Genomic DNA, 22,962 nt, shown 5'->3' with positions numbered 1-22,962 from the left:
TATTTCCATGTTTATACAGTTAGCGGTGTAGATATTTCCATTTTCATACAGATGGCGGTGTAGGTATTTCCATGTTCATACAGATGGCGGTGAATATATTTCCATGTTCATACAGATGGCGCAGTAGATATTTCCATGTTTATAGAGATAGCGGTGTAGTTATTTCCATGGTTATAGAGATAGCGGTGTAGGTACTTCCATGTATATAGAGATAGCTGTGTAGATATTTCCATGTTGATACAGATAGCGTTGTAGATATTTCCGTGTTCATACAGATAGCGGTGTAGATATTTCCATGTTCATACAGATAGCGGAGTAGGTTTTTCCATGTTCATACTGATTGCGGTGTAGATAATTCCACCGTTATAGAGATGGCGGTGTAGATATTTCTATGTTCATACAGATGGCTGTGTACTTATTTCCATGTTTATAGAGATGGCGGTGTAGATATTTCCATGTTTATACAGAAAGAGGTGTAGATGTTTCCATCTTTACACAGGCAGTGGTGTAGACATTTCCATGTTTACACAGATAGCGTTGTAGATATTTACATGTTTATAGAGATAGCGGTGTAGTTATTTCCATGTTTATAGAGAAAGCAGTGTAGATATTTTCATGTATATGCAGATAGCTGTGAAGATATTACCCTGTTCATCCAGATAGTGTTGAAGATATATCCATGTTCATACAGATGGCGATGAAGGTATTTCCATGTTCATACACATGGCTGTGTAGATATTTCCATGTTCATACAAATAGCGGTGTAGATATTTCAATGTTTATACAGATGGCGGTGTAGATACTTCCATGTTTATAAGGATGGCGGTCTAGATATTTCTATGTTTATAGAGATAGCAGTATACTTATTTCCATGTTTATAGAGATGGTGTAGATATTTCCATGTTTATAAAGATAATGGTGTAGATATTTCCATGTTTATACAGATAGCTGTGTGGATATTTCCATGTTCATACAGAAAGCGGTGTAGATGTTTTCAGCTTTATAGAGAGGGAGGTGTAGATATTTCCATGTTCATAGAGATGGCGGAGTAGATATATCCATGTTTATGGAGATGGCGGTGTAGATATTTACATGTTTATACAGACGGCGGTGTAGATATTTAACGTTTATAGAGATGGCAGTGTAGATATTTCCAAGTTTATAGAGATGGCTGTCTATATATTTCCATGTTTATAGAGATAGTGGTGAAGTTATTTCCAAGTTTATAGAGATAGCGTTGTAGATATTTCCATGTTTATAGAGATAGCGATGTAGACATTTCCATGTTTGTGCAGATAGCGGTATAGATATTTCCATGTTTATACAGATGGTGGTGTAGATATTTCCATGTTTATAGAGATGGCGGTCTAGATATTTCCATGTTTATAGAGATAGTGGTGTAGGTATTTCCATGTTTATAGAGACAGCGTTGTAGATATTTCCATGTTTGTACAGATAGCGGTGAAGATATTTCCATGTTTATACAGATAGCGGTGTAGATATCGAAATGTTTATACAGATAGCGGTGTAGATATTTCCATGTTCATACAGATGGCGCTGTAGATATTTCCATGTTTATAGAGATGGCAGTGAAGATAATTTCATGTTTACACAGATGGCGGTGTAGATATTTCCATGTTTACACAGAAAGCGTTGTAGACATTTCCATGTTTACACAGACAGCGGTGTGGATATTTCCATGTTTATGCAGATAGCATTGTAGGTATTTCCATGTTTATACAGATAGCGGTGCAGATATTTCCATGTTTATACAGATAGTTGGGCAGATATTTCCATCTTTATACAGATAGCGGTGTATATATTTCCATGTTCAAATGGCGGTGTAGATATTTGCAAGTTCATAGCCATGGCGGTATAGATATTTCCATGTTTATACAGAGGGCGGTTTAGATAATTCCATGTTTACAGAGATAGCGGTGTAGGTATTTCCATGTTGATATACATAGCGGTGTAGATATTTTCAACATTATAGAGATAGCGGTGTAGATATTTCTACATTTATAGAGATAGCGTTGTAGATATTTCCATGTTTATACAGATAGCGGTATAGGTATTTCCATGTTTGTAGAAATAGTGGTTTAGTTATGTCCAAGTTCATAGAGATAGCGATGTAGATATTTCCATGTTTATACAGATAGCGGTGAAGATATTTCCATGTTTATACAGATAGCGGTGTAGATATTTCCATGTTTATTCAGATAGCGGTGTAGATATTTACATGTTTATAGAGATGGCGGTCTAGATATTTTCTTGTTTATACAGATAGCGGTGTAGTTATTTCCATGTTCATACAGATAGCGGTGTAGATATTTCCACCTTTATAGAGATGGCGGAGTAGATATTTCCATGTTCATACAGATGGCGGTGTAGATATTTCCATGTTTTTAGAGATTTCGGTGTAGATATTTCCATGTTTATACAGACAGTGGTGTAGATATTTCCATGTTTATACAGATAGCGGTGTAGGTATTTCCATGTTTCTTGAGATAGCGGTGTGGATATTTGCATCTTAATACAGATGGCGGTGTAGATATTTCCATGTTCATACAGATGGCGGTGCAGGTATTTCCATGTTCATGCAGATGGCAGTGTATATATTTCCAGTTTTATAGAGATAGCGGTGTAGTTATTTCCATGTTTATAGAGATAGCGGTGTAGAATTTTCCATGTATATACAGATAGCTATGTAGATATTTCCATGTTCTTACATATAGCGATGTAGTTATTTCCATGTTCATACAGATAGCGGTGTAGATATTTACATGTTCATACAGATAGCCGTGTAGATATTTCCATCTTAATACAGATGGCATTGTAGATATTTCCATGTTCCTACAGATGGCAGTGTAGATGTTTCCATGTTCATACAAATGGCAGTGTAGATATTTCCATGTTTATAGAGAAAGCGGTGTAGTTATTTCCTCGTTTATAGAGAAAGCTGTGTAGATATTTCCATGTATATGCAGTTAGCTGTGTAGGTATTTTCATGTTCATACAGATAGCAGTGTAGATATTTCCATGTTCATTCAGATAGCGGTGTAGATATTTCCATGTTCATACAGATAGCGGTGTATATATTTCCATCTTCACAGTGGAAGTGGTGTACATATTTCCATGTTCATGCAGATGGCGGTGTAGATGCTTCCATGTTCATCCAGATGGCGTTGTACATATTTCCATGTTCATGCAGATGGCGGTGAAGATATTTCCATGTTCATATAGATGGCGGTGTAGATATTTCGAAGTTTATAGAGATAGCGCTGTAGTTATTTCCATATTTATAGAGAAATCTGTGTAGGTATTTCCATGTATATGCAGATTGATGTGTAGATATTTCCATGTTCATGTAGATAGCAGTGTAGATATTTCCATGTTCATCCAGATGCCGGTGTAGATATATCCATGTTCATACAGATGGCGGTGAAGATATTTCCATGTTCATACAGATGGCGGAGTAGATATTTCCATGTTCATACAAGTGGCGGTGTAGATATTTCCATGTTCATAGAGATTGCGGTGTAGATATTTCCATGCTCATACAAATGGCGGTGTAGATATTTCCATGTTCATAGAGATGGCGGTGTAGATATTTCTATGTTTATAAAGATAGCAGTGTAGTAATTTCCATGGTTATAGAGATAGCAGTGTAGATATTTCCATTGATATACAGATAGCTGTGTAGATATTTGCATGTTCAAACAGATAGCTGTGTAGATATTTCCATGTTCATAAAGATAGCGGTGTAGATATTTCCATGTTCATACAGATAGCGGTGTAGATATTTCCATGTTCATACAGATAGCGGTGTAGATATTTCCATGTTCATACAGATAGCGTTGTAGATATTTCCATGTTCATATAGTTAGCGGTGTAGATATTTCCATGTTTATAGAGATGGTGGTGTAGATATATTCATGTGTACACAGATGGCGGTGTAGATATTTCCATGTTTACACAGATAGCGGTGTGGATATTTCCCTGTTTATGCAGATAGCGGTGTAGATATTTCCATGTTTATACAGATAGCGGTGCAGATATTTCCATGTTTATACAGATAGTGGTGCAGATATTTCCATGTTTATACAGATAGCGGTGTAGATATTTCCATTTTAATACAGATGGCGGTGTAGATATCTCCATGTTCGTTCAGATGGCGGTGTAGATATTTCCATGTCCATACAGATGGCGGTGTAGATATTTCGAAGTTTATAGAGATAGCGTTGTAGTTATTTCCATATTTATAGAGAAATCTGTGTAGATATTTCAATGTATATGCAGATAGCTGTGTAGATACTTCCATGTTCATGCAGATAGCGGTGTAGATATTTCCATGTTCATCCAGATGCCAGTGTAGATATATCCATGTTCATACAGATGGCGGTGAAGATATTTCCATGTTCATACAGATGGCGGTGTGGATATTTCCATGTTCATACAAATGGCGGTGTAGAGATTTCCATGTTCATAGAGATGGCGGTGTAGATATTTCCATGTTCTTACAGATGGCGGTGTAGATATTTCGCAGTTTATAGAGATAGCGCTGTAGTTATTTCCATATTTATAGAGAAATCTGTGTAGATATTTCCATATATATGCAGATAGCTGTGTAGATACTTCCATGTTCATGCAGATAGCGGTGTAGATATTTCCATGTTCACCCAGATGCCGTTGTAGATATATCCATGTTCATACGGATGGCGGTGAAGATATTTCCATCTTCATAGAGATGGCGGTGTAGATATTTCCATGTTCATAGAGATGGCGGTGTAGATATTTCCATGTTCATAGAGATGGCGGTGTAGATATTTTCATGCTCATACAAATGGCGTTGTAGATATTTCCATGTTCATCGAGAAGGCGGTGTAGATATTTCTATGTTTATACAGATAGCAGTGTAGTTATTTCCATGGTTATAGAGATAGCAGTGTAGATATTTCCATGTTCATACAGATAGCGGTGTAGATATTTCCATGTCCATACAGATAGCGGTGTAGATATTTCCAGGTTCATACACATAGCGGTGTAGATATTTCCATTTTCATAGAGATAGCGGTGTAGATAATTCCATGTTAATACACTTAGCGGTGTAGATATTTTCATGTTCATACAGATGGCGGTGTAGATATTTACATGTTCGTACAGATGGCGGTGTAGATATTTCCATGTTCGTACGGATGGCAGTGTAGGTATTTCCATGTTCATACAGATAGCCGTGTAGATATTTCCATGTTTTTACAGATAGCAGTGTAGTTATTTCAATGTTTATAGAGATAGCAGTGTAGATATTTCCGTTGATATACAGATTGCTTTGTAGATACTTTCATGTTCATACAGATAGCGGTGTAGATATTTCCATGTTCATAGAGATAGCGGTGTAGATATTTCCATGTTCATACACATAGCGGTGTAGATATTTCCACGTTCATACAGATAACGGTGTAGATATTTCCATGTTCATTCAGATAGCGGTGTAGGTATTTCCATGTTCATACAGTTAGCGGTGTAGATAATTCCATGTTCATACAGATGGCGGTGTAGATATTTACATGTTCATACAGATGGCGGTGTAGATATTTCCATGTTCGTACAGATGGCGGTGTAGATATTTCCATGTTCTTAGAGATGGTGGCGTAGATATTTCCATGTATATGCAGATAGCCGTATAGATATTTCCATGTTTATACAGATGGTGGTGTAGATATTTCCATGTTTATAGGGATGGCGGTGTAGATATTTCCATGTTTATGGAGATAGTGGTGTAGATATTTCCAAGTTTATAGAGATGGCGTTGTAGATATTTCCATGTTTATACAGATAGCTGTGAAGTTATTTCCATGTTTATACAGATAGCGGTGTAGATATTTCCATGTTTATAGAGATAGTGGTGTAGATAATTCCAATTTTATACAGATAGTAGTGTAGATATTTCCAAGTTCCTACAGATAGCGGTGTAGATATTTCCACGTTTATAGAGATGGCGGTGTAGATATTTCCATGTTCATACAGATGGCGGTGTAGATATTTCCATGTTTATAGAGATGGCGCTGTAGTTATTTCCATGTTTATACCGATAGCGGTGAAGGTATTTCCATGTTTACACAGATAGCAGTGTGTATATTTCCATGTTTTTACAGATAGTGGTGTAGATATTTCCATGTTTATACAGATAGCGGTGCAGATAATTCCATGTTTCTACAGATAGCAGTGTAGATATTTCCATGTTTATACAGATAGCGGTGTAGATATTTCCATGTTGATACTGATTGCGGTGTAGATATTTCCATGTTTATACAGATAGCGGTGTAGATATTTCCATCTTAACACAGATGGCGGATATTTCCATGTTCATACAGATAGCGGTGTAGATAATTCCACCTTTATAGAGATGGCAGTGTAAATATTTATATGTTCATACAGATGGCGGTGTAGGTATTTACATGTTTATAGAGATGGCAATCTAGATATTTTCTGGTTTATACAGATAGCGTTGTAGATATTTCGAAGTTTATAGAGATAGCATTGTAGATATTTCCATGTTTATACAGATAGCGGTGTTGATATTTCCATGTTTATACAGATAGCAGTGTAGATATTTCCATCTTAATACAGATGGCGGTGTAGATATTTCCATGTTCATACAGATGGCGGTGCAGGTATTTCGATGTTCATACAGATGGCGATGTAGATATTTCCATGGTTATAGAGATAGCTGTGTAGATAATTCCAACTTTATACAGATAGCGGTGTAGATATTTCCACGTATATGCAGATAGCTGTGTATATATTTCCATGTTCATACTGATAGCGGTGTAGATATTTCAATGCTTATACAGATAGCGGTGTAGATATTTCCATGTTCATACAGAAGGAGGTGAAGTTTTTTTCATGTTCATACAGATGGCGGTGTAGATATTTCCATGTTTATAGAGATGGCGGTGTAGAGATTTCCATGTTTATTCAGAGGACGGTGTAGATATTTCCAAGTTTATAGAGATGGCGGTGTAGATATTTCCATGTTTATACAGAAAGCGGTGTATATATTTCCATGTTTACACAGATAGCGCTGTAGGTATTTCCATGTTTATACAGATAGCGGTGTAGATATTTGCATGTTTATAGAGTTGGCGGTCTAGATATTTTGAGGTTTATAGAGATAGTTGTGTAGTTATTTCCAAGTTTATAGAGACTGCGGTGTAGATATTTCCATGTTTATACAGATAGCGATGTACATATTTCCATGTTTATAGAGATAGCGGTGTAGTTATTTCCATTTTTATACAGATAACGGTGAAGATATTTCCATGTTTACACAGATAGCCGTGTGGATATTTCCATGTTTATACAGATAGCGGTGTAGATATTTCCATGTTTATGCAGATAGCGGTGCAGATGTTTCCATGTTTATACAGATAGCGGTTTAGATATTTCCATGTTCATACAGATAGCGGTGTAAATAATTCCACCTTTATAGAGATGGCAGTGTAAATATTTCTATGTTCATACAGATGGCGGTGTAGACATTTACATGTTTATAGAGACGTCAGTGTAGATATTTTCTGGTTTATACAGATAGCGGTGTAGATATTTCCAAGTTTATAGAGATAGCGTTGTAGATATTTCCATGTTTATACAGATAGCGGTGTAGGTATTTCCATGTTTATACAGATGGTGGTGTACATATTTCCATGTTTATACAGATAGCGGTGTAGATATTTCCACGTTTATACAGATAGCGGTATAGATGTTTACATCTTAATACAGATGGCGGTGTAGATATTTCAATGTTCATACAGATGGCGGTGCAGATATTTCCATGTTCATACAGATGGCGATGTAGATATTTCCATGTTTATAGAGATAGCTGTGTAGTTATTTCCAACTTTATAGAGATAGCGGTGTAGATACTAACACGTATATGCAGATAGCTGTGTAGATATTTCCATGTTGATACAGATAGCGGTGTAGATATTTCCATGTTCATACAGATAGCGGTGTAGATATTTCCATGTTCATACAGATAGCGGTGTAGATATTTCCATGTTCATAGAGAAAGCGGTGTAGATATTTCCATCATAATACAGATGGCGGTGTTGATATTTCCATGTTCATACAGATGGCGGTGCAGATATTTCCATGTTCATACAGATGGCGATGTAGGTATTTCCATGTTTATAGAGATAGCGGTGTAGGTATTTCCAACTTTATACAGATAGCTGTGTAGATATTTCCACGAATATGCAGATAGGTGTGTAGATATTTCCATGTTCATACAGATAGCGGTGTAGAGATTTCCATGTTCATATAGATAGCGGTGTAGATATTTCCGTGTTCATACAGATAGTGGTGTAGTTATTTCCATGTTCATTCAGATAGCAGTGTAGATATTTCCATGTTCATACAAATAGCGGGGTAGATATTTCCATGTTCATACAGATTGCGGGGCAGATAATTCCACCTTCATAGAGAGGGCGGTGTAGATATTTCTATGTTCATACAGATGGAGGTGTAGATATTTCCATGTTTATAGAGAGGGCTGTGTACATATTTCCATGTTTATACAGATGGCGGTGTAGATATTTCCATGTTGATAGAGATGGCGGTGTAGATATTTCCATGTTTATTCAGATGGTGGTGTAGATATTTCCATGTTTATAGAGATATCGGTGTAGATATTTCCATGTTGATACAGAAAGAGGTGTAGATATTTCCAGGTTTACACAGATAGCGGTGTAGATATCTCCATGTTTATACAGATAGCGGTGTAGATATTTACTTGTTTATAGAGATGGTGGTGTGGATATTTCCATGTTTATACAGATGGCGGTGTAGATATTTCCATGTTTATAGAGATGGCGGTGTAGATATTTCCATGTTTATTCAGATGGCGGTGTAGATATTTCCATGTTTATAGAGATGGCGGTGTAGATATTTCCATGTTGATACAGATAGCGGTGTAGATATTTCCAAGCTCATACAGATAGCGGTGTAGATATTTCCATGTTCATACAGATAGCGGTATAGATATTTCCATCTTCATACAGATAGCAGTGTAGATAATTCCACCTTTATAGAGATGGCGGTGTAAATATTTATATGTTCATACAGATGGCGGTGTAGATATTTACATGTTTATAGAGATGGCAGTCTAGATATTTTCTGGTTTATGCTGATAGCGGTGTAGATATTTCCAAGTTTATAGAGATAGCGTTGTAGATATTTCCATGCTTATAAAGATAGCGGTGTTGATATTTCCATGTTTATACAGATAGCGGTGTAGATATTTCCATCTTGATACAGATGGCTGTGTAGATATTTCCATATTCATACAGATGGCGGTGCAGATATTTCCATGTTCATACAGATGGCGATGTAGATATTTCCATGTTTATAGAGATAGCTGTGTAGTTATTTCCAACTTTATACAGATAGCGGTGTAGATATTTCCACGTATATGCAGATAGTTGTGTAGATATTTCCATGTTCATACAGTTAGCGGTGTAGATATTTCCACGTTCATACAGATAGCGGTGTAGATATTTCCATGTTCATACAGATAGCGGTGTAAATAATTCCACCTTTATAGAGATGGCTGTGTAAATACTTATATGTTCATACAGATGGTGGTGTAGATATTTACATGTTTATAGAGATGGCAGTCTAGATATTTTCTGATTTCTACAGATAGCGGTGTAGATATTTCCAAGTTTATAGAGATAGCATTGTAGATATTTCCATGTTTATACAGATAGCGGTGTAGATATTTCCATGTTTATAGAGATGGCGGTGTAGATATTTCCATGTTTAGTAAGAGGATGGTGTAGACATTTCCAAGTTTATAGACATGGCGGTGTAGATATTTCCATGTTTATACAGAAAGCGGTGTAGGTATTTCCATGTTTATACAGATAGCGGTGTAGATATTTCCAAGTTTATACAGATAGCGTTGTAGATATTTCCATGTTTATACAGATAGCGGTGTAGATATTTCCATGTTTATACAGATGGTGGTGTCCATATTTCCATGTTTATACAGATAGCGGTGTAGATATTTCCACGTTTATACAGATAGCGGTGTAGATGTTTACATCTTAATACAGATGGCGGTGTAGATATTTCAATGTTCATACAGATCGCGGTGCAGATATTTCCATGTTCATACAGATGGCGATGTAGATATTTCCATGTTTATAGAGATAGCTGTGTAGTTATTTCCAACTTTATAGAGATAGCGGTGTAGATACTAACACGTATATGCAGATAGCTGTGTAGATATTTCCATGTTGATACAGATAGCGGTGTAGATATTTCCATGTTCATACAGATAGCGGTGTAGATATTTCCATGTTCATACAGATAGCGGTGTAGACATTTCCATGTTCATAGAGAAAGCGGTGTAGATATTTCCATCATAATACAGATGGCGGTGTTGATATTTCCATGTTCATACAGATGGCGGTGCAGATATTTCCATGTTCATACAGATGGCGATGTAGGTATTTCCATGTTTATAGAGATAGCGGTGTAGGTATTTCCAACTTTATACAGATAGCTGTGTAGATATTTCCACGAATATGCAGATAGGTGTGTAGATATTTCCATGTTCATACAGATAGCGGTGTAGAGATTTCCATGTTCATATAGATAGCAGTGTAGATATTTCCGTGTTCATACAGATAGTGGTGTAGTTATTTCCATGTTCATTCAGATAGCAGTGTAGATATTTCCATGTTCATACAAATAGCGGGGTAGATATTTCCATGTTCATACAGATTGCGGGGCAGATAATTCCACCTTCATAGAGAGGGCGGTGTAGACATTTCTATGTTCATACAGATGGAGGTGTAGATATTTCCATGTTTATAGAGAGGGCTGTGTACATATTTCCATGTTTATACAGATGGCGGTGTAGATATTTCCATGTTGATAGAGATGGCGGTGTAGATATTTCCATGTTTATTCAGATGGTGGTGTAGATATTTCCATGTTTATAGAGATATCGGTGTAGATATTTCCATGTTGATACAGAAAGAGGTGTAGATATTTCCAGGTTTACACAGATAGCGGTGTAGATATCTCCATGTTTATACAGATAGCGGTGTAGATATTTACTTGTTTATAGAGATGGCGGTGTGGATATTTCCATGTTTATACAGATGGCGGTGTAGATATTTCCATGTTTATAGAGATGGCCGTGTAGATATTTCCATGTTTATTCAGATGGCGGTGTAGATATTTCCATGTTTATAGAGATGGCGGTGTAGATATTTCCATGTTGATACAGATAGCGGTGTAGATATTTCCAAGCTCATACAGATAGCGGTGTAGATATTTCCATGTTCATACAGATAGCGGTATAGATATTTCCATCTTCATACAGATAGCGGTGTAGATAATTCCACCTTTATAGAGATGGCGGTGTAAATATTTATATGTTCATACAGATGGCGGTGTAGATATTTACATGTTTATAGACATGGCAGTCTAGATATTTTCTGGTTTATGCTGATAGCGGTGTAGATATTTCCAAGTTTATAGAGATAGCGTTGTAGATATTTCCATGTTTATAAAGATAGCGGTGTTGATATTTCCATGTTTATACAGATAGCGGTGTAGATATTTCCATCTTGATACAGATGGCTGTGTAGATATTTCCATATTCATACAGATGGCGGTGCAGATATTTCCATGTTCATACAGATGGCGATGTAGATATTTCCATGTTTATAGAGATAGCTGTGTAGTTATTTCCAACTTTATACAGATAGCGGTGTAGATATTTCCACGTATATGCAGATAGTTGTGTAGATATTTCCATGTTCATACAGTTAGCGGTGTAGATATTTCCACGTTCATACAGATAGCGGTGTAGATATTTCCATGTTCATACAGATAGCGGTGTAAATAATTCCACCTTTATAGAGATGGCTGTGTAAATACTTATATGTTCATACAGATGGCGGTGTAGATATTTACATGTTTATAGAGATGGCAGTCTAGATATTTTCTGACTTCTACAGATAGCGGTGTAGATATTTCCAAGTTTATAGAGATAGCATTGTAGATATTTCCATGTTTATACAGATAGCGGTTTAGATATTTCCATGTTTATAGAGATGGCGGTGTAGATATTTCCATGTTTAGTAAGAGGATGGTGTAGACATTTCCAAGTTTATAGACATGGCGGTGTAGATATTTCCATGTTTATACAGAAATCCGTGTAGGTATTTCCATGTTTATACAGATAGCGGTGTAGATATTTGCATGTTTATAGAGTTGGCGGTCTAGATATTTTGATGTTTATAGAGATAGTGGTGTAGTTATTTCCAAGCTTATTGAGACTGCGGTGTAGATATTTCCATGTTTATACAGATAGCGGTGTAGATATTTCCATGTTTATAGAGATAGCGGTGTTGATATTTCCAATTTTATACAGATAGCATTGAAGATATTTCCATGTTCATACAGATCACGGTGTAGATATTTCCACGTTTATAGAGATGGTGGTGTAGATATTTCCATGTTCATACAGATGGCGATGTAGATATTTCCAAGTTTATAGAGATGGAGGTGAAGATATTTCCATGTTTATAGAGATGGCGGTGTAGATATTTCCATGTTTACACAGATGGCGGTGTAGACATTTACATGTTTACACAGATAGCTGTGTAGACATTTCCATGTTTACACAGATAGCATTGTAGATATTTACATGTTTATAGAGACGGCGGTGTAGATATATCCATGTTTACACAGATAGCGTTGTAGATATTTACATGTTTATAGAGATGGCGGTGTAGTTATTTCCATGTTTATACAGATAGCAGTGAAGATATTTCCATGTTTACAAAGATAGCAGTGTTTATATTTCCATGTTTATACAGATAGCGGTGTAGATATTTCCATGTTTACACAGATATCGGTGCAGATAATTTAATGTTTATACAGATAACGGTGTAGATATTTCCATGTTTATACAGACAGCGGTTTAGATATTTCCATGTTGATACAGATACCGGTGTAGATATTTCCATGTTGATACAGATAGCGGTGTAGATATTTCCATCTTAATACAGATGGCGGTGTAAATATTTCCATGTTCATAGTGATGGTGGTGTAGATATTTCCATGTTCCTACAGGTGGCCGTGAAGATATTTCCATGTTCATACAGATAGCGGTGTAGATATTTCCATGTTCATACAGATAACTGTGTAGATATTTGCATGTTCATACAGATAGCGGTCTAGATATTTCCATGTTCATACAGATGGCGGTGTAGATATTTCCATGTTTATACAGATAGCGGTGTAGATATTTCCAAGTTTATATAGACAGCGGTGTAGTTATTTCCATGTTCATACAGGTAGCGGAGTAGATATTTCCATGTTCATATAGATAGCTGTGTAGATATTTTAATGTTCATACAGATAGCGGTGTAGATATTTCCATGTTCATACACATAGCGCTGTAGATATTTCCATGTTCGTACAGATAGCGATGTAGATAATTCCACCTTCATAGAGATTGCGGTGTAGATATATCTATGTTCATACAGATAGCGGTGTAGATATTTCCATGTTCATACAGAAAGCGGTGTAGATATTTCCATGTTCATCCAGATGGCTGTGTAGATATATCCATGTTCCTACAGATGGCGGTGAAGATATTTCCATGTTCATACAGATAGCGATGTAGTTATTTCCATGTGTAAAGAGATAGCTGTGTAGATATTTCCATGTATATGCAGATAGCTGTGTAGATATTTCCATTTTCATGCACATAGCGGTGTAGATATTTCCATGTTTATACAGATAGCGGTGTAGTTATTTCCATATTTATAGATATAGCAGTGTAGATATTTCCATTGATATACAGATACGTGTGTAGATATTTCCATGTTCATACAGATAGCTGTGTTGGTATTTCCATGTTCATACAGTTAGCGCTGTTGATATTTCCATGTTCATACAGATGGCGGTGTAGAGATTTCCATGTTCATACAGATGGCGGTGAATATATTTACATGTTCATACAGATGGTTGTGAACATATTTCCATGTTTATAGACATAGCGTTGTAGATATTTCCATGTTTATAGAGATGGTGGTCTAGGTATGTCCATGTTTATAGAGATAGTGGTGTAGTTATTTCTAAGTTTATAGAGATAGCATTTTAGATATTTCCATGTTTATACAGATAGCGGTGTAGATATTTCCATGTTCATACACATAGCGGTGTAGATATTTCCATGTTCATACAGATAGCGTTGTAGATATTTCCATGTTCATTAACATAGCGGTTTAGGTATTTCCATGTTCATACAGATAGCGGTGTAGATAATTCCACCTTCATAGAGAGGGCGGTGTAGATATTTCTATGTTCCTACAGAAGGCGGTGTAGATATTTCCATGTTTATAGAGATGGCGGTGTAGATATTTCCATGTTTATACAGATGGCGGTGTAGATATTTCCATGTTTATTCATATGACGGTCTTGTTATTTCCATGTTTATATAGATAGCGGTGTAGTTACTTCCAAGTTTATAGAATCAGTGGTGTAGATATTTCCATGTTTATACGGATAGTGGTGTAGATATTTCACTGTTGATAGATATAGCTGTGTAGTTATTTCCATGTTTATACATATAGCGATGAAGATATTTCCATGTTTTCACAGATAGCGGTGTATATATTTCCATGTTTATACACAGAGCGGTGTAGATATTTCCATGTTTATACAGATAGCGGTGAAGATATTTCCATGTTTATACAGATAGCGGTGTAGATATTTCCATGTTTATACAGATAGCGGTGTAGATATTTAGATGTTGATACAGATAGCAGTGTCGATATTTCTATGCTCATACAGATAGCAGTGTAGATATTTCCATGTTCATACAGATAGCGGTGTAAATAATTCCACCTTTATAGACATGTCGGTGTAAATATTTCTATGTTCATACAGATGGCAGTGTAGATATTTACATGTTTATAGAGATGGCAGTCTAGATATTTTCTGGTTTATAGGGTCAGCGGTGTAGATATTTCCAAGTTTATAGAGATAGCGTTGTAGATATTTCCATGTTTATACAGATAGCGGTGTAGATATTTCCATGTTTATACAGATGGCGGTGTAGATATTTCCAAGTTTATACAAATAGTGCTGTAGATATTTCCATGTTTATAGAGATAGCGATGTAGGTATTTCCATCTTAATACAGATGGCGGTGCAGATATTTCCATATTCATACAGATGGCGATGTAGATATTTCCATGTCTATAGAGATAGCGGTGTAGTTATTTCCAACTTTAACAGAGATAGCGGTGTAGATATTTCCATGTATATGCAGATAGCTGTGTAGATATTTCCATGTTCATACAGATAGCGGTGTAGATATTTCCATGTTCATATAGATAGCGGTGTAGATATTTCCATGTTCATACAGATAGCGGTGTAGAGATTTCCATGTTCATACAAATGGCGGTGTATTTATTTCCATGTTCATAGAGATGGCGGTGTAGATATTTCCATGTTTATACAGATAGCGGTGTAGTTATTTCCATATTTATAGAGATAGCAGTGTAGATATTTCCATTGATATACAGATACGTGTGTAGATATTTCCATGTTCATACAGATAGCTGTTTTGATATTTCCATGTTCATACAGTTAGCGCTGTTGATATTTCCATGTTCATACAGATGGCGGTGTAGATATTTCCATGTTCATACAGATGGCGGTGAATATATTTACATGTTCATACAGATGGTTGTGAACATATTTCCATGTTTATAGAGATAGCGTTGTAGATATTTCCATGTTTATAGAGATGGTGGTCTAGGTATGTCCATGTTTATAGAGATAGGGGTGTAGTTATTTCTAAGTTTATAGAGATAGCATTTTAGATATTTCCATGTTTATACAGATAGCGGTGTAGATATTTCCATGTTCATACACATAGCGGTGTAGATATTTCCATGTTCATACAGATAGCGTTGTAGATATTTCCATGTTCATAAACATAGCGGTTTAGATATTTCCATGTTCATACAGATAGCGGTGTAGATAATTCCACCTTCATAGAGAGGGCGGTGTAGATATTTCTATGTTCTTACAGAAGGCGGTGTAGATATTTCCATGTTTATAGAGATGGCGGTGTAGATATTTCCATGTTTATACAGATGGCGGTGTAGATATTTCCATGTTTATACAGATGGCGGTGTAGATATTTCCATGTTTATTCATATGACGGTCTAGTTATTTCCATGTTTATATAGATAGCGGTGTAGTTATTTCCAAGTTTATGGAATCAGTGGTGTAGATATTTCCATGTTTATACGGATAGTGGTGTAGATATTTCACTGTTGATAGATATAGCTGTGTAGTTATTTCCATGTTTATACATATAGCGATGAAGATATTTCCATGTTTTCACAGATAGCGGTGTATATATTTCCATGTTTATACACAGAGCGGTGTAGATATTTCCATGTTTATACAGATAGCGGTGAAGATATTTCCATGTTTATACAGATAGCGGTGTAGATATTTCCATGTTTATACAGATAGCGGTGTAGATATTTAGTTGTTGATACAGATAGCAGTGTCGATATTTCTATGCTCATACAGATAGCAGTGTAGATATTTCCATGTTCATACAGATAGCGGTTTAGATATTTCCATGTTTATACAGATAGCGGTGTAGATATTTCCACCTTTATAGAGATGGCGGTGTAGTTATTTCTATGTTCATACAGATGGCGGTGAAGATATTTACATGTTTATAGAGATGGCGGTCGAGATATTTTCTGGTTTATACAGATAGCGGTGTAGATATTTCCACGTTTATAGAGTTAGCAGTGTAGATATTTCCAACTTTATAAAGATAGCATTGTAGAAATTTCCATGTTCATACAGAAAGCGGTGTAGATATTTCCACATTTATAGAGATGGTGGTGTGGATATTTTCTTGTTTATACAGATGGCGGTGTAGATATTTCCATGTTTATAGAGATGGAAGTGTAGATATTTCCATGTTTATAGAGATGGCGGTGAAGTTATTTTCACGTTTATAGAGATGGCGGTGTAGGTATTTCCACGTTTATACAGATAGCGGTGAAGATATTTCCTTGTTTACACAGATAGCAGTGTGTATATTTCCATGTTTGTACAGATAGCGTTATAGATATTTCCACGTTTATACAGATAGCGGTGCAGATATTTCCATGTTTATACAGATAGCGGTGTAGATATTTCCATGTTTATACAGATAGCGCTGTAGATATTTCCATGTTGATACAGATAGCAGTTTAGATATTTCCATGTTTATACAGATATCGGTGTAGATATTTCCATCTTAATACAGATGGCGGTGTAGATATTTCCATGTTCATACAGATGGCGGTGTAGATATTTCCGTGTTCATAGAGATGGTGGTGTGGATATTTCCATGTTCATAGTGATTGTGGTATAGATATTTCCATGTTCCTACGGGTGGCCGTGTAGATATTTCCATGTTCATACATATAGCGGTGTAGATATTTACATGTTTATAGAGATGGCGGTCTAGATATTTTCTTGTTAATACAGATAGCTGTGTAGATATTTCCATGTTTATAGAGATAGCGAAGTAGATAATTCCAATTTTATACAGATAGCAGGGTAGATATTTCCATGTTCATACAGATAGCGATGTAGATATTTCCACGTTCATAAAGATTGCCGTGTAGATATTTCCACGTTTAAAGGGATGGTGGTGAAGATATTTCCATGTTCATACAGATGGTGGTGTAGATATTTCCATGTTTATAGAGATGGAGGTGTAGATATTTCCATGTTTAAAGAGATGGTGGTGTAGATATTTCCATGTTTATAGAGATGGCGGTGTAGATATTTCCATGTTCATACAGATAGCAGTGCAGATATTTCCATGTTCATACAGATAGCGGTGTAGATATTTCCATGTTCATTGAGATAGCGGTGTAGATATTTCCATGTTCATACAGATAGCAGTGTAGATATTTCCATGTTCATACAGATAGCGGTTTAGATATTTCCACGTTGATACAGATAGCGTTGTAAATAATTCCAACTTTATAGAGATGGCGGTGTAAATATTTCTATATTCATACAGATGGCCGTGTAGGTATTTACATGTTTATAGAGATGTCAGTCTAGATATTTTCTGGTTTATACAGATAGCGGAGTAGATATTTCCAAGTTTATAGAGATAGCGTTGTAGATATTTCCATGTTTATACAGATAGAGGTGTAGATATTTCCATGTTCATACAGATAGCGGTGTAGATATTTCCATGTTCATACGGATAGCGGTTTAGACATTTCCTTGTTCATAGAGAAAGCGGTGTAAATAATTCCACCTTTATAGAGATGGCGGTGTAAATATTTCTATGTTCATACAGATGGCGGTGTAGATATTTACATATTTATAGAGATGGCAGTCTAGATATTTCCTGGTTTATACAGATAGCGGTGTAGATATTTCCAAGTTTATAGAGATAGCGTTGTAGATATTTCCATGTTTATACAGATAGCGGTGTAGATATTTAAATGTTTATACAGATGGCGGTGAAGATATTTCCAAGTTTATACAGATTGCGGTGTAGATATTTCCATGTTTATACAGATAGCGGTGTAGATATTTCCATCTTAATACAGATGGCAGTGTAGATATTTCCATTTTCATACAGATGGTGGTGCAGATATTTCCATGTTCATACAGATGGCGATGTAGATATTTCCAAGTTTGTAGAGATAGCGGTGCAGTTATTTCCAACTTTATAGAGATAGCGGTGTAGATATTTCCACGTTTATGTAGTAAGCGGTGTAGATATTTCCATGTTCAAAAAGATAGCGGTGTAGATATTTCCAACTTCATAGAGAGGGCGGTGTAGATATTTCCATGTTCATACAGATGGCGGTGTAGATATTTACATGTTTATAGAGATGCCGGTCTAGATATTTTCTGTTTTATACAGATAGCGGTGTAGATATTTCCATGCTTATAGATATAGCGGTGTAGATTTTTCCAATTTTATACAGATAGTATTGTAGATATTTCCATGTTCATACAGATAGCGGTGTAGATATTTCCACGTTTATAGGGATGGTGGTGTTGATATTTTCAAGTTCATACAGATGGCGGTGTAGATATTTCCATGTTTATAGAGATGGAAGTGTAGATAATTCCATGTTTATAGAGATGGCACTGTAGATATTTCCATGCTTATAGAGATGGCGGTGTAGATATTTCCATGTTCATACAAATAGCGGTGTAGTTATTTCCATGTTCATACAGATAGCAGTGTAGATATTTCCATGTTCATACAGATAGCAGTTTAGATATTTCCATGTTCATACAGATTGCGGTGTAAATAATTCCAACTTTATAGAGAGGGCGGTGTAAATATTTCTATGTTCATACAGAGGGCGGTGTAGATATTTACATGTTTATAGAGATGTCTAGATATTTTCTGGTTTATACAGATAGCGGTGCAGATATTTCCAAGTTTATAGAGATAGCGTTGTAGATATTTCCATGTTTATACAGATAGCGGTGTAGATATATCCATGTTTATACAGATGGCGGTGTAGATATTTCCATGTTTATACAGATAGCGGTGTAGATATTTCCATGTTTATACAGAAAGCGGTGTAGATATTTCCATGTTTACACAGATAGCGGTGTATATATTTCCATGTTTATGCAGATGGTGGTGTAGGTATTTACATGTTTATAGAGTTGGCGGTCTGGATATTTCAATGTTTATAGAGGTAGTGGTGTAGTTATTTCCAAGTTTATAGAGACTGCGGTGTAGATATTTCCATGTTTATACAGATAGCGGAGTAGATATTTCCATGTTTATAGAGATAGCTGTGTAGTTATTTCCATGTTTATACACATAGCAGTGAAGATATTTCCATGTTTACACAGATAGCCGTGTGGATATTTCCATGTTTATACAGATAGTGGTGTAGATATTTCCAAGTTTATGCAGATAGTGGTGCAGATATTTCCATGTTCATACAGATAGCGGTGTAGATATTTCCATGTTCATACAGATATCGGTGTGGATATTTCCATGTTCCTACAGATAGCGGTGTAGATATTTCCATGTTCATACAGATAGCTGTGTAGATATTTCCATGTTCATACAGATAGCGGTGTAGATATTTCCATGTTCATACAGATAGCGGTTTAGATATTACCACGTTCATACAGATAGCGGTGTAAATAATTCCACCTTTATAGAGATGGCGGTGTAAATATTTCTGTTAATACAGATGGCGGTGTAGATATTTACATGTTTATAGAGACGGCAGTCTAGATATTTTCTGGTTTATACAGAGAGTGGTGTAGATATTTCCAAGTTTATAGAGATAGCCTTGTAGATATTTCCAAGTTTATACAGATAGCGGTGTAGATATTTCCATGTTCATACAGATAGCGGTGTAGATATTTCCATGTTCATTCAGATAGCGGTGTAGATATTTCCATGTTCATACAGATAGCGGAGTAGATATTTCCATGTTCATACATATAGCGGTGTAGATATTTCCATGTTCAGACAGATAGCGGTGTAGATATTTCCATGTTCATACAGATAGCGGTGTAGATATTTCCATGTTTATACAGATAGCGGTGTAGATATTTCCATCTTAATACAGATGGCGGTGTAGATATTTCCATGTTCATACAGATGATGGTGCAGATATTTCCATGTTCATACAGATGGCGATTTAGATATTTCCAAGTTTAAAGAGATAGCGGTGTAATTATTTCCAACTTTATAGAGATAGCGGTGTACATATTTCCATGTATATGCAGATACCTGTGTAGATATTTCCATGTTCATACAGGTGGCGGTGTAGATATTTCCATGTTTATACAGATAGCGGTGTAGATATTTCCATGTTCATACAAATAACGGTGTAGATATTTCCATCTTAATACAGATGGCGGTGTAAATATTTCCATGTTCATACAGATGGTGGTGCAGATATTTCCATGTTCATACAGATGGCGATGTAGATATTTCCAAGCTTATAGAGATAGCGATGTGGTTATTTCCAACTTTATAGAGATAGCGGTGTAGATATTTCCAAGTTCATACAGATAGCGGTGTTGATAATTCCACCTTCATAGAGAGGGCGGTGTAGAAATTTCTATGTTAATACAGATGGCGGTGTAGATATTTCCATGTTTATAGAGATGGCAGTGTAGATATTTCCATTTTTATACCAATGGCGGTGTAGCTATTTCCATGTTTATAGTGATGGCGGTGTAGTTATTTCCATGTTTATGGAGATAGCGGTGTAGATATTTCCATGTATATGCAGATAGCTGTGTAGATGTTTCCATGTTCATACAGATAGCGGTGTTGATAGTTCCAAGTTCATACAGATAGCGGTGTAGATATTTCCATGTTCATACAGATGTCGGTGAAGTTATTTACATGTTCATACAGATGGCGGTGTAGATATTTCCATGTTTATAGAGATGGCGGTGTAGATATTTCCATGTTTATACAGATGGAGGTGTAGATATTTCCATGTTTATAGAGATGGCCGTGAAGATATTTCCATGTTTATTCAGATGACGGTGTAGATATTTCCATGTTTATAGAGATGGCGATGTAGATTTTTCCATGTTTATACAGAAAGCGGTGTTGATATTTCCATGTTTATACAGATAGCGGTGTAGATATTTCCATCTTAATACAGATGGCGGTGTAGATATTTCCATGTTCATACAGATGGTGGTGCAGATATTTCCATGTTCATACAGATGGCGATGTAGATATTTCCAAGTTTATAGAGATAGCGGTGTAGTTATTTCCAACTTTATAGATATCGCGGTGTAGATATTTCCACGTGTATGCAGATATCTGTGTAGATATATCCATGTTCATACAGATAGCGGTGTAGATATTTCCATGTTTAACCAGATAGCGCTGTAGATATTTCCGTGTTCATACAGATAGCAGTGTAGATATTTCCATGTTCAAACAGATAGCGGTGTAGATATTTCCGTGTTCATACAGATAGCGGTGTAGATATTTCCATGTTCATACAGATAGCGTTGTAGATAATTCCACCTTCATAGAGAGGGCGGTGTAGATATTTCTATGTTCAAACAGATGGCGGTGTAGATATTTCTATGTTTTTAGAGATGGCGGTCTGGATATTTTCAGTTTCATACAGATAGCGGTGTAGATATTTCCATGTTTATAGAGATAGCGGTGTAGATATTTCCAATTTTATACAGATAGCATTGTAGATATTTCCATGTTCATACAGATAGCAGTGTAGATATTTCCACGTTTATAGGGTTGGTGTTGTAGATATTTCCATCTTAATACAGATGGCGGTGTAGATATTTCCATGTTCATACAGATGGTGGCTCAGATATTTCCATGTTCATACAGATGGCGATGTAGATATTTCCAAGCTTATAGAGATAGCGTTGTAGTTATTTCCTACTTTATAGAGATAGAGGTGTAGATATTTCCACGTATATGCAGATAGCTGTGTAGATATTTCCATGTTCATACAGAAAGCGGTGTAGATATTTCCATGTTCATACAGATAGCGTTGTAGATATTTCAAAGTTCATACAGATAGTGGTGTAGATAATTCCCCCTTCATAGACAGGGCGGTGTAGATATTTCTATGTTGATACAGATGGCGGTGTAGATATATCCATGTTTATAGAGACGGCGGTGTACATATTTCCATGATTATACAGATGGCGGTGTAGATATTTCCATGTTTATAGAGATGGCGGTGTAGTTATTTCCATGTTTATGGAGATAGCGGTGTAGATATTTCCATGTATATGCAGATAGCTGTGCAGATGTTTCCATGTACATACAGATAGAGGTGTAGATATTTCCATGTTCATACAGATGGCGGTGAAGTCATT

This window comes from Gorilla gorilla, chromosome 2 (assembly GCF_029281585.2).
Source record: "Gorilla gorilla gorilla isolate KB3781 chromosome 2, NHGRI_mGorGor1-v2.1_pri, whole genome shotgun sequence".
Taxonomy (NCBI): Eukaryota; Metazoa; Chordata; class Mammalia; order Primates; family Hominidae; genus Gorilla; species Gorilla gorilla.
Note: the sequence above shows the minus strand (reverse complement) of the source record.